The sequence below is a fragment of the Bos mutus genome, chromosome 7, assembly GCF_027580195.1.
Source record: "Bos mutus isolate GX-2022 chromosome 7, NWIPB_WYAK_1.1, whole genome shotgun sequence".
In the NCBI taxonomy this organism is placed as follows: Eukaryota; Metazoa; Chordata; class Mammalia; order Artiodactyla; family Bovidae; genus Bos; species Bos mutus.
Genome location: NC_091623.1, coordinates 5711969 through 5734411, shown reverse-complemented (window position 1 = coordinate 5734411; position 22443 = coordinate 5711969). Strand labels below are relative to the sequence as shown.

The window sequence follows — 22443 nt, the reverse complement described above, 5'->3', positions numbered from 1 at the left end:
TCAGATTTGGTTTTAAATGTATGTAGAGAAAATACTTAAGAAGTGGCATTGAAACATGTATATTATCATATGTGAAATGAATCGCCAGTCCAGGTTTGATGCATGAGACAGAGTGCTCAGGGCTGGTGCTCTGGGATGACCCAGAGGGACGGGATGGGGAGGGAGGGTGGAAGGGGGTTCAAGATGGGGAACACATGTACATCCATGGCGGATTCATGTCAATGTATGGCAAAACCAATACAATATTGTAAAGTAATTAGCCTCCAATTAAAATAAATAAATTAAATAAAAAGAGAATTATCAATGGAGTTTAATGATAATGAAAGGGAGGTAAAGTATATATACTCTGTTGTTGTTGTTTAGTTGCTCAGTCATGTCCAACTTTGTCACTCCATGGACTGTAACCCACCAGGCTCCTCTGTCCTTGGGATTTTTCAGGCAAAAATATTGGACTGGGTTGCAATTTCCTTCTCCAGGCAATCTTCCTGACTCAAGAATTGAAACTGCAGCTCCTGCCTGCCACATCTTCTGCATTGCAGGCAGATTCTTTACTACTGAGCCACCAGGGAAGCCCAATATACATATTTAAAGTAAAGGGAAACATATATATATATATATATCATACAAAGATTCATAAAAATATAAGTATATTTGTATAAGATATTAGTATCTTATAAAGTAGACTTCAGAACAAAGAAATTTTCCACAGATACAGAAAGACATTATATAGTGATAAGTGTTAGTCCTTCAGAATACCACCAATCCTAAATATGTATCCACAAAATTAACAAAGCTGCAAAATACAGAAAATAAAAACTGAAAGAAAAAAGAACTGACCTAAATGAAAAAGTAGACAAATCCATAAACATAGTTGAACTTTATCTCTCCTCTCAATAATTGATTAGAATAATAGAAAATTAGCAAGAATTAGAAAAACCCCAAATTACTATTAACAAACAGAATCTAATATTATATTTATTAAATTTTCCACCCAAGGATAGCAGAATACACAGTCTTTTCTAGTGCCATTGGAATGTAAACCAATGTGGACCAATGTGTCCTTATAAAAAATTCTGAACAATTAAAAATTTTTTTAATTGATTAATTTATTTTAATTGTAGGATAATTACTTTACAATATTGTGATGGCTTTTGCCATACATACAGATATACATGTATCCCCCATCCCGAACAGCTCCACCTCCCTCCCTACTGTCTCCCTTTGGGTTTTCCTGAAGCACTGGCTTTGGATGCCCCACTTCATACATCAAACTCACACTGGTTATCTATTTTTCATATGATAATGTACATGTTTCAATGCTGTTCTCTCAAATCATCCCACCCTCACCTTCTCCCACTAAGTCCAAAAGTCTGTCCTTTACATCAGGTCTCCTTTGCTGCCCTGAATGTAGGATCATTAGTACTGTCTTTCTAAATTCCATATACGTGTGTTAATATACAGTATTTGTCTTTCTCTTTCTGACTTACTTCACTCTGTATAGTTGGCTCCAGCTTCATCCACCTCATTAGAACTGACTCAAATGCATTCCTTTTTATAAAAAGCTATTGAAATCATACAAATTGTACTCTGACTAAAATGAAATTAAGCTAGAAGTCCTAATAAAATATATCAGGAAAACCTCCAAACACTTGAAAATTAAACAGCACACCTCTAGACAATCTATGAGTAAAAGAGAAAGTATCAAGAAAAATATTTAAAAAAATACTTAACTGAATGAAAAGGAAACTACAGCGTATAAAAATCTGTGAGACTAAATGGCTAAAGCATTGCTGACAGGAATATTTATAGCACAAAATATACATTTTAAATGAAGAAAAACTCAATAATTTATGCTTCTACATCAAAAATATAGAAAAAGAAGGGCAAATAAATAGGCAGAAGGAAGAAAATAATAAGGATAAGAGCAGAAAGCAGTTAAGTTGAAAATAGAAACAATAGAACACATCTATTAAAGAGAGATTTCTTAGGAAAAATCAGTAAAAATGACAAAATTCTTGCAAGGCTGACAGAGAAAATATTAAAAAAAGAGAGAAAGTACAAGTTAGCAATAGCAGGAATAAACAAGGGATGTAACGACAGACACACAAAGCTACTACACACAAAAACTACTAATCACACACAGACTGTAAGCATATACTGTTAAAAAAAAAACAAAACAAAAAAACTCTCCACATGGAAATTTGACAACTCAGATGAAATAGGTAAATTTCTCAAAAAGTACAAACTAATATACATCACCCAGTATGAAGTAGTATTTTGAATAGCCTTATAACTATGAAGGAAATTTAATTCGTAAGTAAAAGCTTTCCCACAAAGATATCCTCCAGGGAAAAAGGGTTTCAGTGGAGAATTCTCCCAAACATTGAAAGAAGAATTAACACCAATTTTGTACAAGCGCCTCCTGAAAATAAATGAAGGACCAATCATCAATTCATTTATAAAGTAATTATCACCCTGATAGCAGTACCCAAAAAAGAGAGTGCAAAAAATACAAATAGACTGTAGATCAATATCCCTCATTAATAAGATGCAGAACCCTAAAATGTACTATCAAGCAGAGTTGAGCAATGCATAAAAGGAATTATATACCATTCTCAAGTTGGATTCATTCCATGCATGCAAGATTGGTTCAATATTAAGAAATCAGTGCAATGTACCATAATAACAATCATATGACAAATCACACAATTTAAGTATTTGACAAAATTTGACAAAATTTCACACATTCATCATAAAAATCTCTCAGAAAAATAAGAATAGAGGGAACTTCCTCAACTTGGTAAAGAGCATCTAAAAATAATTCCACAAAATACATATAATATTTTATTTAATGGTGAAAAGCTAGATACTTTTCACCTAAAGGTTGATAACCAAGATATCTATTCTTGACACTCCTACTCAACATATTTCTGGAATTTTTAGCCAGTCCAACAGGCGAAAAATGGATATATTAAAATGCATACACATTGGAAATGAAGATCTCAGAATTTCCCTATCTGCAAATGACATAGTTTTCTACATAAGCTATCCAAAGTATCCAGAAAAATTCCTAGAACTAATAAGTCAATTCATCAAGATCACAAGATGCACTTAAAAAAAATCAATTGTATTTCAGTATGTTAGCAATGAACTTGGGACACTGAAGTTAAAAATAAAAAGCTGCTTATAATCATTAATAAATTTAAATACTTAAATGTAAGCCAACAGTACAAGACTTGTCTGCTGAAAACTATAAAATGTTAATAAAAGAATTCAAAGAAGAATTAAATACATACATAGATGTAACATGTTCATCAATAAGACTCAGCTAATAAAGATATCGGTTCTCCCTAAATGGATATATAAACTAACACAATTTCTGTCAAAATCCCAGCAACAGTTTTTGTACAGACAAAATATTCTAAAATGTAATAGAAAGACAAAGGATATAGAAAAGCTAAAACAATTTTGAATAAGATGAATAAAGTGGGAAGAACCAATCTACTTATTTTTGAATCTTATAATCCAAAATAAATGATATTGGTAGAGATAGACCAATTAAACAGAATAATACAGAGAAATGTGACTTCCCTGTTGGTGTGGTAGATAAGAATTCACCTGCCATTACAGGGGTGCCAGTTTGATCCATGGTCTGGGAATATACTGGCTTCCCTGATAACTGAGTTGGTAAAGAATCTGCCTGCAATGCAAGAGACCCCGGTTTGATTCCTGGGTCAGGTAGATCCCCTGGAGAAGGGAATGGCTACCCACTCCAGTATTCTGGCCTGGAGAATTCCATGGACTGAATAGTCCATGGGGTCACAAACAGTTGGACAAGACTGAGTGACACTTTCACTTTCACTGGGAAGATTCCACACGCTGCAGAGCAGCTAAGCCCATGTGCTCAATTATGGAGCCTGCAGTCCAAGGTCGTTAAAAAAAAAAAAACAGAGAAATGGGCCATACAAATATGACCAACTCATTGTCAGCAAGGGAGTAAATTAATTCAACTTCAATGGAGACAAAAACAGCGCCAGAGCAAATATGTAGCATAAACATACAAAAAAATGAGTGTCATCTTAAGCCTCATACACTATAAAAACATTGAGTTAATATTGGTCATGAATTTAAATATAATACATAAGACCATAAAACTTTTAGAAGAAAAGTTATGATAAAGTGTTCAGGATGCACAGCCAGGCAAAACATTCTATCACTTGACATCATACATAAAATAAAAAAGTGATTAATTGGACTTGATCAAAATTTAAAACTTTTCCTCTGTGAAGAAGGTAAAAAGACTAGCTACAGCCTGGGAGAAAATATGTGTAAACCATATATCTGACAAAGGACTAGAATTTAGAGTATATAAAGATATCTCAAAGTCCAACAGTATTTTTGTTTGTTTTTTTTATATTCCACATACAAATGAAACCATACAGTATTTCTCTCTTCATCTGACATTTCACTTAGGGCTTCCCTGGTGACTCAATAATAAAGAACCTGTCTGCCAAGCAGGAGACTCAGGTTCAATCCCTGGGCTGGGAAGATCCTCTGCAGAAGGAAATGGCAACCTGCTCCAGTATTCTTGTCTGGGAAATCCCATGGACAGAGGAGATTGACGGGCTATAGTCCATGGGATCGCAAAAGAGTTGGACATGACTTAGCCATTAAACAACTTAGAGTAATACCCTCAAGGTCCATCATGTTTTCGTAAATGGCAAGATTCTATCTTTATTGACAGCTGAGTAGTGTGCGTATGAAACACATAATATTATAAATCAATGTTGTCTCAATTAAAAAGCCCAAAGGTGAAAAAAATTCCAGTTTCAAAATAAGCAAAATATGTGAATAAGATACAATATATATACAGATGGCAAATAAATTCATGAAAAGAAAATCAATATCATTTTCATTAGGGAAATCAAACCCACAATGAGATCTCACTATGTGTTAATCAGTATGCCCCCCCCCAAAAAAAAGTAATAATACCAATTGCTGGCAAGAAAGGTAAGAAACTGGATTACTTATACAACACTTTTGGAAATGTTAAATGGTACACCTATTCTGGAAAACAATTTAGCAGTTTCTTGAATAGCTAAACAAGCAACTACCATATGACTTACCAATTGCATTCCTGGGCATTTTTCATGGAAAAATGAAAGCACATTCACAGAAAAGCCTGACTGTAAATAAATACTTATAGTAGCTTTATTCATAGATCTAAAGACTGGAAACAATCCAGATGTCCTTAGATGAATGAATGATTAATTTGAAATAATACTCAGCAATAAAAAAGGAACAAAAGCTAGATAAATGCAACAGTTCTCTGTGGATGAATCTTCAGAAAATTATGCTGTGTAAAAAAAGCAAAAGATTACACACTCTGTGATTCTCTTTTATGTAATGTTCTTGAAATCTTACAGACATATTGGACGGGTTAGCAGCTACAGGGACTGAAGAGACCTGGGGCTGTCACTAAAGTGGGTATGGTTGTAAAAAGGCAACCATTAGGAATACTTGGTGATGGGCTTGTTCTGTGACTTGATGGTATCTGTACACCGTCTTAAAATATCCCAACTGGGATTTTGTACTATAGTATTACAAGATGTTACCATTGGGTGAAACTGAATAAAGGTGCACAGGACCTTTTTATAGTATTTCTTAAAACTATATTTGAGAATTGGAGCCTATTATACAGAGTGAAATAAGCCAGAAAGAAAAACACCAATACAGTATACTAACGCATATATATGGAATTTAGAAAGATGGTAACAATAACCCTGTGTACGAGACAGCAAAAGAGACACTGATGTATAGATCAGTCTTATGGACTCTGTGGGAGAGGGAGAGAGTGGGAAGATTTGGGAGAATGGCATTGAAACATGTACAATATCATGTATGAAATGAGTCGCCAGTCCAGGTTCGATGCACGATACTGGATGCTTGGAGCTGGTGCACTGGGATGACCCAGAAGGATGGTATGGGGAGGGAGGAGGGGGGAGGGTTCAGGATGGGGAACAAATGTATACCTGTGGCGCATTCATTTCAATATTTGGCAAAACTAATACAATATTGTAAAGTTTAAAAATAAAATAAAATTTAAAAAAAGATAATATAGACAAAAAACAAAACAAAACAAAACACAAAACTGTATTTGTATCTAAAATGACCTCAACACAAGCGGTTTAATTATAAAACAAACAGAAAAAATAGTGTATCCTTTCACATTTGTCTAGAGACTGATGTTCAAGTATTATTGTGTAGCTCAAAAATATAGTCATCCATCTTCCTAAATGATAAGTAGAAATTGAAATAAATTGACCTAACAATCATGTTTAAAGCTCAGATAGTTATTTATACAACCATGCATAAAACTTAAATCTGTTCCACAGCTATAAGACTATGTATTACAGCTCTAGCCATGGAGATGAAAGCTTGGGTAGCATAAAGACAGCTAAATGTGACACCACCAAACTGAAGCCATCAAATAGCCCTGAAGACATGCTATACACATGGCTACTACTGACTTAATTAAGAATTCTACAGAAATACAGAAAATTTGATATATATTTTTCCTTGAGTAAATGGGATCTACATTATCAAAGTTTGGCTTCATATTTTATTTTCTAGAAGATTATTTACCTTTTGTACTTTCAGTGAAGTTGAAGCAAGCAAAATAATTTATACTAAAGGCTTTGGTCATGACTCTTGAAGTTGTGTGGATAGGGTCTCCCTGTCTTTATAATCCTGCTAATTCTTTATTAAGACTGGCAAAATGGTTTCTGTTTAAAGATTTTCTATGAACACACTTTTGTACTTAGTGCTCTCTTGAGTCATTGTTCACTAGTACATTCTAATATATTGTAAGATCAGATCCTCAAAAGAGTTACCACTGCTAAAACTTCATGTTCAGTGCCAGAGCTAACTATTCCGTGTCATAACTTCAGTAATGGCTTGTTGGCTCCCGTTGACTCTGCATCAGCAGAAATTATTTCTTAAAACAGCTTCCCAAACTAGGCTGCAGTTTCACCAATACCTTGCTTTCCTGCCCAACATTTTATGTTTTTTGATGGTGAAATCTTTGCTGCAATTACATCTCAAATCCTTTTTGCAGCTAAGAGCCTTTCCTGGGCACTGATCATTTGGGGTTCCAACAGTCAAGCAACTTCTCTATTTGCTACACTTTTCTGGCATTACTTGCTCTAGAGTTCACATGATTAAGGACAAGACACATCCACTCTAGGCTTTGCTTCCTTTCTTGGGTCTTGCCTTCTCTGTTGCTAATGGCACCTTAGTCTTGACAGGCAGCATTATTCTCTGTTTAGATGCTGAATCAGATGGTGCAAATCAGACATTGCTTATTTTGAGATCAACTGAAATTTTAAAAGGTGAATTAAAGTGTAAAATTTATAGTGTGTTATATTTATTTTGGAGTGAGTTAGGGCTCAATAATTATTTGCTGACAGGAATAGTTTCTGTATTTTAATACTGACCCACAAATTCCATTATATTTATGTCAAATTCTACAAATCAGGTATTGCAATGAAGAAAGAAGCATGGCATAAAGGATGGATGGGGAAAATCTGGGACCCTGCCAACCAAAGCTATAACTTTTAATGAATTGCCTTTTTAACAAGCTTCCCTGCCAATTACTGTCACAAAAACATATTAACATAAAGCGATCTCTGCTTCTGGTTTATTTGTTGTTTTAAGGCCACACATCTTTTGTCTTCTTTGCTTTGGCCTAACTGTGACTTCTAACATGATTTATTCATTATTATAATCAATAAAGTCTTGAAACAATGGGAGTTATAGTCTGAGTGTTTCTGCAATAATGATTTTCATTTTCAAATTAAAAAAATAATACAGGTCCAAGGATACAAACACAAAAAAGAAGGTTTTTTTAAATTTCTATGGAGTCTTATGTGATCATATTATTTGAAATTGGCAGTTTCAAAAACAATTTTTGCAGTGTTTTGAGTACAAAAGTGCTTTAAGTTAGATTCTTTCCTTTTAATCATATTCTGTTTGATCTAGATATGTCAGCTAAACACAAAAATCCCCATTGGATCTTGTTACCATAGCAACCAGATTGTAGTTTCCAATATCTGTGTAATGAAGTGCTGACACGTTTTCAGCACAAGGTGCTAAGTGGAGGTTTGTTTCACTAATTAGCTGGTAAAAATAATCAATTCTTCTTTGATTAATGATGTCACAAATTATGCATAGACAAACCTGAGAACTTTCTTAACTAGTACTTATATTTTAGATGGAAGGGTAAAAATGATAGAAGTCGCTTTTCAATTCTTTTGATTAACTGGTAACAAAAACCTAAATTTCTGGGAGCATCTTATTCCCTAATCATACTCCCTAATAGAAATGCTTTGTGCTTTGCTTCGTTTTTAAAGTCATTAGCCTTGTTAAAATTTTATATGATTTAGGATCAAAAGATGGCAGTTTGAGTTTGATGTTTGCTTGGATGGTAGAGGACAGAAATGGCTTGTAATCATTTCTTAATCTTATTGCCATTTGATATTTACTGGTATTTCAGAAGCCTATGCTTTCTCGTGTCTAAATGAGCTTCCAGTTATTAAGTATGTTTTTAATGAATAAGACATCTTGGTAATTGAATATATGGATTAATAAGATAATTACTATGCCCTTGGGATAAATTGAATACCATTTTTGTCCTTTAAGGGCTTCCCTGGTGGCTCAGATGGTAAAGAATCTGCCTGCAATGCAAGACACGACTGAGCGACTGATCTGATCTGATCTATTTTACCTATGGTAATGTAACTTTTCATGTTACTCTTTCCATACATCTCACCCTCTCCTCCCCTCTCCCCATGTCCGTAAGTCTGCTCTCTATGTCTCTTTCTCCATTGTTGCCCTGTAAATAAATTCTTCAGTACCACTTTTCTAGATTCTGTATATGTCTGTTAGAATATGGTATTTATCTTTCTCTTTCTGATTCACTTCATTCTGTATAATAGGTTTTAGGTTCATCTACATCATTAGAACTGACTCAAATGCATTCATTTTTATGGCTGAGTAATATTCTACTGTGTATATCTACCGCCACTTCTTTGTCCATTTATCTGTGGATGGACATCTAGGTTGCTTCCATGTTTTAGCCATTGTAAATAGTGCTGCAACGAACAATGGGATACATCTGTCTCTTTCAATTTTGGTTACCCCAGGGAATATGCCTATCCACTGTGATTCCCTGGTGGCTTAGACGGTAAAGCGTCTGCCCGCAATGCGGGAGACCTGGGTTTGAACTCTGGGTTGGGAAGATGCCCTGGAGAAGGAAATGGCAACCCACTCCAGTACTCTTGGCCTAGAAAATTCCTTGGATGGAAGAGCCTGGTGGGCTACAGTCCATGGGGTCACAAAGAGTTGGACACAACTGAGCAACTTCACTTCACTTCGGGGAATATACGTAGGAGTGGGAATGCTGGGTCATGGTGGTTTTATTCCTAGTTTTTTAAGGAACCTCCATACTATCTTCCATAGTGGCTGTATCAATTTACATTCCCATCAACAGCGGAAGAGCGTTCCCTTTTCTCCACACCCTCTCCAGCATTTATTGTTTGTAGATTTTCTGATGATGGCCATTCTGACCGGTGTGTGGTGATATCTCATTGTAGTTTTGATTTGCATTTCTCTAATTTGAGCAGTGTTGAGCATCTTTTCATGTGTTTGTTAGTCATCTGTATGTCTTCTTTGGAGAGATGTCTGTTTAGGTCCTTTTCCCACTTTTTGATTGGGTTGTTTTGCTTTTCTGGTATTGAGTTGTATAAGCTGCTTGTGTATTTTGGAAACGAATCCTTTGTCAGTTGTTTCATTTACTATTATTTTCTCCCATTCTGAGGGTTGTCTTTTCACCTTGCTTATAGCTTCCTTTGCTGTGCAAAAGCTTTTAAGTTTAATCGAGTCCCACTTGTTTACTTTTTTTTTAATTTCTGTTACCCTAGGAAGTGGGTCATTGGAGAAGGCAATGGCAACCCACTCCAGTACTCTTGCTTGGAAAATCCCATGGATGGAGGAGCCTGGTAGGCTGCAGTCCACGGGGTCGCTAAGAGTCAGACACGACTGAGCGATTTCACTTTCGCTTTCACTTTCACTTTCATGCGTTGGAGAAGGAAATAGCAACCCACTCCAGTGTTCTTGCCTGGAGAATCCCAGGGACGGGGGAGCCTGGTGGGCTGCCATCTATGGGGTTGCACAGTTGGACACGACTGAAGTGACTTAGCAGCAGCAGGAGATGGGTCACAGAGGATCTTACTTTCATTTATGTCATCCAGTGTTTTGCCTATGTTTTCCTCTAAGAGTTTTATAGTTTTTGGTCTTACATTTAGATCTTTAATCCATTTTGAGTTTATCCTTGTGCATGTTGTTAGGAAGTGTCCTAATTTCATTCTTTTACATGTAGTTGTCCTGTTTTCCTAGCACCATTTATTGAAGAGGCTGTCTTTGCCTCATTGTATACTCTTGCCTCCTTCATCAAAAATAGGTGGATGGGTTTATTTCTGGACTTCCTCTCTTGTTCCATTTGGTTTATATTTCTGTTTTTGTGCCAGTAACATACTGTCTTGATGACTGTAGCTTTGTAGTATAACCTGAAGTCAGGAAGGTTGATTCCTCCAGCTCCATTCATCTTTCTCAAGACTGCTTTGGCTCTTCAGGGTCTTTTGTGTTTCCATATGAATTGTGAAATTTTTTGTTCTAGTTCTGTGAAAAAAATGTCATTAGTAATTTGATAGGGATTGCGTTAAATCTGTAGATTGTATTTGGTAGTACAGAAATTTTCACAATATTGATTCTTCCTACCCAGGAACATGGAATATCTCTCCATCTGTTTATGTCATCTTTTATTTCTTTCATTCAGTTCAGTTCAGTCACTCAGTCATGTCCAACTCTTTGCGACCCCATGAACTGCAGCACGCCAGGCCTCCCTGTCCATCACCAACTCCCGGAGTTCACTCAAACTCACGTCCATCGAGTCGGTGATGCCATCCAGCCATCTCATCCTCTGTTGTCCCCTTCTCCTCCTGCCCCAGTCCCTCCCAGCATCAGGGTCTTTCCCAATGAGTCATTAGTGCCTTATAATTTTCTGTGTACAGTTTTTCCTCTCCTTAGGTAAATTTATTCCAAGATATTTAATTTTTTTGTTGCAATGGTGAGTGGGATTGATTCCTTAATTGCTCTTTCTGATTTTTCATTGTTAGTACATAGAAATGCAAGTGATTTCTGTGTATTGATTTTGTATCCTGCAACTTTGCTAAATTCACTGATTAGCTCTAGTAATTTTCTGATACTATCTTTAGGGTTTTCTATGTACAGTATAATGTTATCTGCAAACAGTGAGAGCTTTATTTCTTCTTTTCTGATCTGGATTCATTTTATTTCTTTTTCTTCTCTGATTTCTGTAGCTAGGACTTCCAGAACTATGTGAAATAATAGTGGTGAAAGTGGATACCCTTGTCTTGTTCCTGATCTTAGGGGGAATGCTTTCAGTTTTTCACCATTGAGAATAATGTTTGCTGTAGGCTTATCACATATGGCCTTTACTATGTTGAGATAACTTCCTTCTATGCCCATATTTTGAAGTTTTAATCATAAATGGGTGCTGAATTTTGTCAAAGGGTTTTTCTGAATCTATTGAGATGTTATATGGTTTTTATCTTTCAGTTTGTTAATGTGGTGTATCACATTGATTGATTTGCATATATTGAAGAATCCTTGCATCCTTGGAATAAACCCAACTTGATCATGATGTATGAGCTTTTTGATGTGTTGCTGAATTCTGTTCCCTAAAATTTGTTGAGGATTTTTGCATCTATGTTCATCAGTGATATTGGCCTGTAGTTTTCTTTTTTGTGTTGTGTTTTTCTGGTTTCGGTATTAGGGTAATGGTGGCTTTGTAGACTGAGCTTGAAAGTGTTCCTTCCTCTGCAGTTTTTTGAAAGAGTTTTAGAAGGATAGGCATTAGCACTTTTCTAAATGTTTGATAGAATTCTCCTGTGAAGCCATCTGGTCCTGGCCTTTTGTTTTTTGGGAGATTTTTTTTCACAGTTTCAATTTCAGTGCTTGTAATTGGGTTGTTCATAATTTCTGTTTCTTCCTGGTTCAGTCTTGTTAAACTGAACTCTTCTAGGAATCTGTCCATTTCTTCCAGGTTATCTATTTTATTACCATATAGTTGTTAATAATAGTCTCTTATAATCCTTTGTATTGCTGCATTGTCTGTTGTAACCTCTCTTTTTTCATTTCTAGTTTTGTTGATTTGATTCTGTCTTTTTATCTCGAGTCTGGCTAAGGACTTGTCAATTTTATTTATCTTCTCGAAGAACTAGCTTTTAGTTTTATTAATCTTTACTTCTGTTTCTTTTTCATTTATTTCTCCTGGGATCTTTATGATTTCTTTCCTTCTACTAATTTTTTTTTCCTTCTTTTTCCAGTTGCTTTTAAAGTTAGGTTATCTATTCGATTTTTCTTGTTTCTTGAGGTAGGGTTGTATTGCTATAAACTTCCCTATTAGAACTGCTTTTGCTGCATCCCATAGGTTTTGAGTTGTCATGTTTTCATTGTCATTTGTTTCTAGAATTTTTTAGATTTCCCTTTTGATTTCTTCAGTAACCTGTTGGTTATTTAGAAACGTGTTGTTTAATCTCCATGTGTTTGTGTTTCTTAGTTTTTTTTACTTATAATTGATATCTAGTCTTAAAGCATCGTGGTCAGAGAAGATGCTGGATACAATTTCAATTTTCTTAAATTTACTGAGGTTTGATTTGTGACCCAAGATGTGATCTATCCTGAGGAATGTTCCATGTGCACTTGAGAAGAAAGTGTTTTCTTCTGCATTTGGATGGCATGTCCTAAAGATATCAGTGAGATCCATCTCATCTAGCATATATTTAAGACTTGTGTTTCCTTATTAATTTTCTATTTTGATGATCTGTCCATTGGTGTGAGTAGGGTATTAAAGCCTCCTACGAGACCATTCATGTATGACCTAAATCAAATCCCTTATGATTATACAGTGGAAGTGAGAAATAGATTTAAGGGCCTAGGTCTGATAGATAGAGTGCCTGATGAACTATGGAATGAGGTTCGTGACATTGTACAGGAGACAGGGATCAAGACCATCCCCATGGAAAAGAAATGCAAAAAAGCAAAATGGCTGTCTGGGGAGGCCTTACAAATAGCTGTGAAAAGAAGAGAGGCAAAAAGCAAAGGAGAAAAGAAAAGATATAAACATCTGAATGCAGAGTTCGAAAGAATAGCAAGAAGAGATAAGAAAGCCTTCTTCAGTGATCAATGTAAAGAAACAGAGCAAAACAACAGAATGGGAAAGACTAGAGATCTCTTCAAAAAAATGAGAGATACCAAAGGAACATTTCATGCAAAGACGGGCTTGATAAAGGACAGAAATGGTATGGACCTAACAGAAGCAGAAGATATTAAGAAGAGATGGCAAGAATACACAGAAGAACTGTACAAAAAAGATCTTCACGACCCAGATAATCACGATGGTGTGATCACTAACCTAGAGCCAGACATCCTGGAATGTGAAGTCAAGTGGACCTTAGAAAGCATCACTACGAACAAAGCTAGTGGAGGTGATGGCATTCCAGTTGAGCTATTTCAAATCCTGAAAGATGATGCTGTGAAAGTGCTGCACTCAATATGCCAGCAAATTTGGAAAACTCAACAGTGGCTACAGGACTGGAAAAGGTCAGTTTTCATTCCAATCCCAAAGAAAGGCAAATGCCAAAGAATGCTCAAACTACGGCACAATTGCACTCATCTCACATGCTAGTAAAGTAATGCTCAAAATTCTCCAAGCCAGGCTTCAGCAATATGTGAACCGTGAAATTCCAGATATTCAAGCTGGTTTTAGAAAAGGCAGAGGACCCAGAGATCAAATTGCCAACATCTGCTGGATCAAAGAAAAAGCAAGAGAGTTCCAGAAAAACATCTATTTCTGCTTTATTGACTGTGCCAAAGCCTTTGACTGTGTGAATCACAATTAACTGTGGAAAATTCTGTAAGAGATGGGAATACCAGACCACCCGATCTGCCTCTTGAGAAATTTGTATGCAGGTCAGGAAGCAACAGTTAGAACTGGACATGGAACAACAGACTGGTTCCAAATAGGAAAAGGAGTTCGTCAAGGCTGTAGATTGTCATCCTGTTTATACTTATATGCAGAGTACATCATGAGAAATGCTGGACTGGAAGAAACACAAGCTGGAATCAAGATTGCCGGGAGAAATATCAATAACCTCAGATATGCAGATGACACCACCCTTATGGCAGAAGGTGAAGAGGCACTAAAAAGCCTCTTGATGAAAGTGAAAGTGAAAAAGTTGGCTTAAAGCTCAACATTCAGAAAACGAAGATCATGGCATCTGGTCCCATCACTTCATGGGAAATAGATGGGGAAACAGTGGAAACAGTGGCTGACTTTATTTTTCTGGGCTCCAAAATCACTGCAGATGGTGGCTGCAGCCATGAAATTAAAAGACGCTTACTTCTTGGAAGGAAAGTTATGACCAACCTAGATAGCATATTCAAAAGCAGAGACATTACTTTGCCAACAAAGGTCCGTCTAGTCAAGGCTATGGTTTTTCCTGTGGTCACGTATGGATGTGCGAGTTGGACTGTGAAGAAGGCTGAACACTGAAGAATTGATGCTTTTAAAGTGTATGAAACGAGATGCCAGTCCAGGTTCAATGCACGATGCTGGATGCTTGGGGCTGGTGCACTGGGACGACCCAGAGGGATGGTATGGGGAGGGAGGAGGGAGGAGGGTTCAGGATGGGGAACACATGTATAATTTTTTTTTAATTAAAATTGAATAAAAAAAAAAAATAAAGTGTGGTGTTGGAGAAGACTGTTGAGAGTCCCTTGGACTGCAAGGAGATCCAACCAGTCCATTCTGACGGAGATCAGCCCTGGGATTTCTTTGGAAGGAATGATGCTAGGGCTGAAACTCCAGTACTTTGGCCACCTCGTGTGAAGAGTTGACTCATTGGAAAAGACTCTGATGCTGGGAGGGTTGGGGGCAAGAGGAGAAGGGAAGGACAGAGGATGAGATGGCTGGATGGCATCACTGACTCGATGGACATGAGTCTCAGTGAACTCTGGGAGTTGGTGATGGACAGGGAGGCCTGGCGTGCTGTGATTCATGGGGTAGCAAAGATTTGGACATGACTGAGCGACTGATCTGATCTGATGTGACTATTGTGTTACTGTCAATTTTTCCTTTTAAGTTTGTTAGTGTTTGTCTTATGTATTTAGGTGCTCCTATGTTGGATGCATAGATATTTACAATTGTTACATATTCCTCTGGGATTGATTCCTTGATCATTATATAGTGGCCTTCCTTATCTCTTGTAATGTTCTTTATTTTAAGGTCTCTTTTGTCTGATATGAGGATTGCTACTCCAGCTTTCTTTTGCTTCCCATTTGCATGGAATATAGTTTTCCATCCTCTCACTTTCAGTCTATATATTTCTTGAGGTGCGAAGTGGGTTTCTTGTAGACAACATATGTATGTGTTTTATTTTAGAATCCATTCAGTCAATCTGTGTCTTTTCATTGAAGCATTTAATTCATTTACATTTAAAGTAATTAATGATATGCATGTTCCTATTGCCATTTTCTTACTTGTTTGGGGTTTGATTTTATAGATCTTTTTCTTTTGTATTTCTTGACTCTATAAGTGCCTTTAACAGTTGTTGTAAAGCTGGTTTGGTGGTACCGAATGCTCTTAATTTTTGCATGTCTGAAAAGCTTTTGATTTCTCCATCAATATTCAATGAGATACTTGCCAGGTACAGTAATCTTGGTTGTAGATTTTCCCCTTTCAGTACTTTAAATATATTCTGCCTTTCCCTTTGGCCTGCGGAGTTTCTGCTGAAAGATCAATTGTTAAGCATATGCGGTTTCCCTTGCATGTTACTTGTTGCTTCTCCTTTGCTGATTCTTTCTTTGTGTTTAACCTTTGTTAGTTAGATTAGTATGTGTCTTGGTGTGTTTCTCCTTGGGTTTATCCTGTATGGGACTCTGTGCCTCATGGACTTGATTATTTCCTTTTCCATGTTGGGGAAATTTTCAACTATAATCTCTTCAAAAATTTTCTCATACCCTTTCTTTTTCTCTTCTTCTTCTGGGACCCCTATAATTCTAATATTGGTGCATTTAATGTGGTCCCAGAGGTCTCTGAGACTATCCTCAGCTCTTTTCATTCTTTTTACTTTATTCTGCTCTTCACAAGTTACTTCCACCATTTCATTCCAGCTCGCTGATTCATTCTTCTGCTTCACATATTCTGCTGTATACCGATATCAGTGTCTTTTTTGAGTCTTTGTTTCTACTTTGGCTTGGGATGGGAGACACTTGTTCTTAGGATATATGGGAAATACAACCCTGAGGTATTAGAAAACAGTGTCCATGATCTAGAAAAGGAATGAAAAGGAAATTATAGTGGTAAAATTTGGGGAATTACTGATTTACCCATTCCCTCATTCATTCAAACATTTATTCCTCACAAATGTTTTGAGCCACTATTCAATACCAGGCACTTTGCCCAGCACTGGGAACTCCATGTGACTAAGGCAAAGGAAAGGCCTTGCTATTGATGATCTTAGAGTTAGCCTTGTTAGACAAATGGCTCATTACTGTGTCTTAGAATCTTTCCGCTTTATCCATACTTCCCAAGGCTAAGACTGCTGTGGGTTTATCTCTAAAAAAGAGGAAAAAAGTTCACTGAGAACTGTGCATCAGTAGTCATTCCTTTTAGGCACAGTGTTAAGAAACTTTAAGATCCTTGGTTTGCCTTCCCAGTAGGTGTTTTTTTTTTTTTTTTTAAATAAGAGTTAGCACTTCTATAGCTTCAAAAAGTATCCCTCACATCCAAGTGGGCAGAAATTAAATCTAATTTTCTTCTTTAAAAAATTGTCATAAATAATCATGTGTATGTGTGTTTCTGCTTATGCATTCCTGGACCTCACAGCTGCTTTGATGTGTTTACTCTAATATAAGAGACAAATGCTGACTGAGACAGTAAGGCTACAAAAAGCCACACAGAAAATTGCATAATTAGCCTTCAACTATCCATTGTACCTTGTTTAAAACAGTGTTGTGAACCCATAGGGATCTGCGTTAGAGATCAGCACATCCTCCAGGCTTGAAAAACTCATCCTCTTTTTGCCTATGTTTTGTCTTCTCTTCTTTTATCAAAATTAGTGTGACAAGTACTTAGACATGAACATTTAAAGATACCTTTTATCATTTCAATTAATCTGCTTAAGCTGCAAGAGCAAGTTTTCCAATTTTCAAAAATTTAATTGCCTATTGTTATAGGCAAAATACATGCAAAATACGAGGAGATGTTGGACTGCCACTGCTTTACAGAGCTGAGACGCCCTTAGGAGAGATTCCTAGTCTTTCCCTTGTCACCATGCCATTGTATGTCCCCAGAGAACTCAGGATTTGTTAGAATGGGTTTCAAAAACAACTATTTTACGTCATATTGCACTTCAAAATATGTGAGTTATTTTAAAATATATTTTGATATTGATATCTAACATAATTCCACAATAATAAGAGAACAGACTCTGTTCATATGGTATGATTTCAATACCATTAGAGCATGAAATTTTTGCACCTTGTTTCATGTCCCTGAATATGCTCCAATGTCTCCTGGTTTACAGTCTATGGGAACTTAAATAGAATTTGTATCCTGGTGTTGTATGACAATTGTACAAATCTTAATTATGTTGAATTGGTTCATAGTGCTTATGAGGTCTACTCTGTCCCTCTACTTTTCTGTCTATTAATTCTGTTAATTTTTGAGAATTTGACATTGAAACTCCCAACTAAAAAATCTTAATTTATCTACTTAAAAAATAATTGTAATATATAGTGGAACTATGGGTAACTTTGTTGCATATTTTCCAAGTCTCCTGTAAATGTGTTATCATATTTTCACAATTTAAAAAAGAAAAAAGAAATTAAGAGAAGAAATCAATTAATGAAGGACAAAAAAACCCAACAAACCAACTATTTTAAAACCTACTAAGAGCAACTCCCACGTTAAATCCAGTTATTCTGCTCTTGTGTAGATATATCTGGTGGGAGGTAGTTTCCAGGTTGATGGGTCAGTGCCAAGCACTGGTGAGGCAGCCCCGTGATTATCTTGTCCCTTCCTTCTTGGTTGGAAGTTGAAGGCAGCAGAGCTCTGCCTGAAGAACTTACAAGTCAGAACCTCACATAGGAAGTAGGATGTGTGGTGGTTAAAGGATTCTCTAGTGTGCCACTTTTCAAGAAGGAAAATCTTTCCCTGGAGTACAAAATAGATCCACCTCACTTGTCATTGGGAAGAATTGAATTTATGTCTATCCCAAGACCAATTGTCTGCTAAGTCGCTTCAGTCGTGTCCGACTCTATGTGACCTCATAGATGGCAGCCCACCAGGCTTCCCTGTCCCTGGGATTCTCCAGGCAAGAACACTGGAGTGGGTTGCCATTTCCTTCTCCAATGCATGAAAGTGAAAAGTGAAAGTGAAGTCGCTCAGTCGTGTCCGACTCTTCGAGATCCTATGGACTGCAGCCTACCAGGCTCCTCCATCCATGGGATTTTCCAGGCAAGACTACTGGAGTGGGGTGCCATTGCCTTCTCCTGACCAATTGTAGGTAAGGGAAATATAATTTTAATGATTTGCTTGGACTAATTGTAATTTATTTCCTAGGGAGGACACTTGGCGGTCAAGGAAGGAAGGGAAAATAGCTTTTATGAGGACAATTAAGAATGTCTGCTATTATGTTCTGATCTAAACAAATGTCTTTCTTTAGTTGTCATATTGTAAATTCTTTACTAGTATGGCACACCTTTAGTAAATTATATTTAAACAGTTTCATATCTTTGCAAGGAGTTAATATTTGTGTTATCTTGTTTGTTCTTCAAAATTAACCACAGAGGAAAGAAGTGAGTATCTTTACCAGTGTTCTAGTGATGAGGAAACTAAACAGTTGATTGAGGCAACTTGCTCATATCAGCATGGCTTTAAAACAAAAACAATAGCAAAAACCTGGTCAGAATTTTATTCTAAATCTTCTGTAATCCAATGCTCCTTTGTAAGCTATTTTGTTGATTTCTTCTTTGATTGTAGCCAAAAGTCACCATGTCTCTACAGTAACTATGCCTGTATGCCCAAGGATAGCCTAGAAAGTGCTTGACTTTCTCTTCACCTTTTGCTACCAGAGTGTTATGAGACTATAAAGAAGGAAATTTATTGTTTTATAAGACCATAAACCCTTCATCAATTTTTTTAGAATAATAAATTAAGCAGCAACCCTTCCAAAAACTGTGTTAAGTTATGAGGAAGCAGACAAAGCATTCATGGTCACTGAAATTTGGAATTTGAGAAACATGACAGAATGTTAAACACTCTGTCACATTAAAGTGTCACACACAGTTCCAGGGGGAGTAGCACAGTGTGAGTGCTCAGTCGTGTCTGACTCTTTGTAACCCCATAGAGTGTGGCCGCCAGGCTCCTCTGTCCATGGGATTCTCCAGGCAAGAATACTGGAGTGGGTTGCCATTTCCTTCTCCAGGGGATCTTCCCAACCCAGGGACTGAACTCATGTCTCTTACATCTCATGCATTGGCAGGTTCTTTACCACTAGCATCACCTAAGTAGAGGGTGTGTTGAAAGCACTTAATCAAAATGATCAAATCACTGGGAAAGGTGAAAATTAGAAAACTTTTCCAGAGACATACTATTTAATCTAATACATGGAAAGTTAAAAAGAGAGAGAAGATAGTGCTCAAAACAAATTAATTGCTCAATGAATAATGTGTTTTAAAAATAGCTTTATTGAGAAATAATTCACATTACATGAAATTCATCCATGTATACAGTTCAATAGTTTTTAATATATTCTCAGAGTTGTACATCCATCACAAAAGCCAATTTTAGAACTTTTTATTATTATCCTAAAAATCCCTACACCTGTTAGTAGACAACCCAACAGTCCTCATATTCCCCCTTCCCCAGCCCTCAGCACCTATAAATCTACTTTTTGACTCTATGTTATTGTTCATTCGCTAAATTTTGTCTGACTCTTTGTGACCCCATGAACTACAGTGCACCAGCCTTCCCTGTTCTTTTCTATCTCTTGGAGTTTGCTCAAACTCATGTCTGTGAATCAGTGGTGCCATCCAATCATCTCATCCTCTGTTGCCCCCTTCTCCTCTTGTCCTCAATCTTTCTGAAGCATCAGGGTCTTTTCCAATGAGTTGGCTCTTCACATCAGGTGGCCACAGCATTGATTTGCTTATTTTGGATATTTTATATAAGTGAAACAATACATTATGTGCTCATATGTAGCTGAATTCTATTACTTAGCAAGTAAATAGAATTCACTTAGCAAATAAAAAGTTTACAAGTTTTATCCATGTAGTAGCATGTATCAGTACTTCATTCTTTTTTTATTGCCAACTAGTACTCCATTGTATGGATACAACATATTTTATTTATCTATTCATTGATGGATATTTGATTGTTTCTACTTTTTTGGCTATTGTGTCCAAGGACGCTATGAACATTTATGCACAAGTTTCTATGTGGTGTTGAGTTGTAAGAACCCCTTATCATAGACATGATTTGCAATTTTGTTTTTCCTATTCCGTGAATTGTGTTTTCACTTTCTTATTAGTGTCCTTTGAAGCAAAAATGTTTTACTTTTGATAATGTCTATCTGTTTTTGTAGTTGCTGATGCATAATTCAAGGTGATGAAGATTTGTGCCTAAGTTTTGTTTATTAATAACATAAGATTTTTAGAGATTTTTAAGGTAGTTTTCATCTTTAGGTTTTTGATCACATTTTGAGCTATTTTTGTGTATGATGTGATTTGAATGCCCTTTAAAGTGTGAGATTCATGTTCAGGTCAGTGGGTGTTATCCAACCTGTGTCTGAGGTCCAACAAGAGCAGCGTCACTGGGAAGCTGGTTAGAAATGCAAATACTCCGCTTTCCATTCCAACTATTCAGTCAGAATCTCTGGGGGTGTGGCCTCAGAATTTGCATTTTCTCAGGTTCTTAGGTGATTCTTTTACACTCTAACTTTTCAAAAGTACTACCTTACAGGCTTGCAAACAACATTACTATCCACTCCTACCAACTACCTCCTCAGCTCTACTGAGGGAAAATATCACTTTAGTGGAAATCGGCAGTCCTTCTTCCATTTTAAATCAGCAGATAGCAATTTTCAGCACTCAGGATGTCAAACTTTTTCCACCAAGAAAAGCTCTGCTACCTGCTTAGTCGCTTCAGTCATGTCCGACTCTGCACGACCCCAGAGATGGCAGCCCACCAGGCTCCCCCATCCCTGGGATTCTCCAGGCAAGAACACTGGAGTGGGTTGCCATAGGCATTAATATGATATTTGTTTTTCTCTTTCTGACTTCACACTGTTTTACAGACTCTGGATCCTTCTACTTTTCTACAAATAACCCAATTTATAATTCCTCTTTATGACTGAGTAACATTCCATTGTACATATGTACCATATCTTCTTTATCCATTTATCTGTCAGTGGACATTTAGGTTGATTTCATGTACTGGCTATTATAAATAGTGCTGCAATGAACATTGTAGTACATGTGTCTTTTTGAATTACAGTTTTTTCAGGGTATATCTAGACAAATGGTATAGATGAGCCTGTTTGCAGGGCAGGAATAGAGATACAGATGTAGAACATGGACATGTGGACCCAGAGCAGGAACAGGGAGAGTGCGATGAACTGGGAGAGCAGGATTGACATATATACACTGTTGTATGTAAAATAGATAGCTCGTGTGAAGCTGCTGTATAACACAGGGAGCTCAGCTTGGTGCTATGTGATGACCTCCAGGGGTGGGGTAGGGAGGGTTGGGGGAGGTCTAAGATGCAGGGCATATATGTATCTATATGGCTGATTCACTTCATTGTACAGCAGAAACTAACACAGCATTGTAAAGCAATTATACTCCAATAGGAAAAAAGAAGCACTCAAAGATCACTTTGTCTAACAATTACATTTTACATAGGAGAGTGGTAACGTGAAGAGTCCGGAGAAGGCACTGGCACCCCACTCCAGTACTCTTGCCTGGAAAATCCCATGGACGGAGGAGTCTAGTAGGCTGCAGTCCATGGGGTTGCTAAGAGTGTGTCACTTTCCCTTTTCCCTTTCATGCACTGGAGAAGGAAATGGCAACCCACTCCAGGGTTCTTGCCTGGAGAATCCCAGGGACGAAGGAGCCTGGTGGGCTGCCGTCTGTGGGATCGCACAGAGTCGGACACGACTGAAGCGACTTAGCAGCAGCAGCAGCAACGTGAAGAGTCTGTATATTTATATGGTTCAGGTTTATACTGAAGTAAACCTT

The 22443-nt window shown here is 36.9% G+C and overlaps 1 protein-coding gene across 1 annotated transcript in view; it reads left to right on the top strand.

Annotated features, from left to right (window-relative positions):
* The window catches only part of LOC102269510 (hyaluronan mediated motility receptor), a 44059-nt gene that overhangs the window by 5764 nt on the left and 15852 nt on the right, over positions 1-22443 (top strand).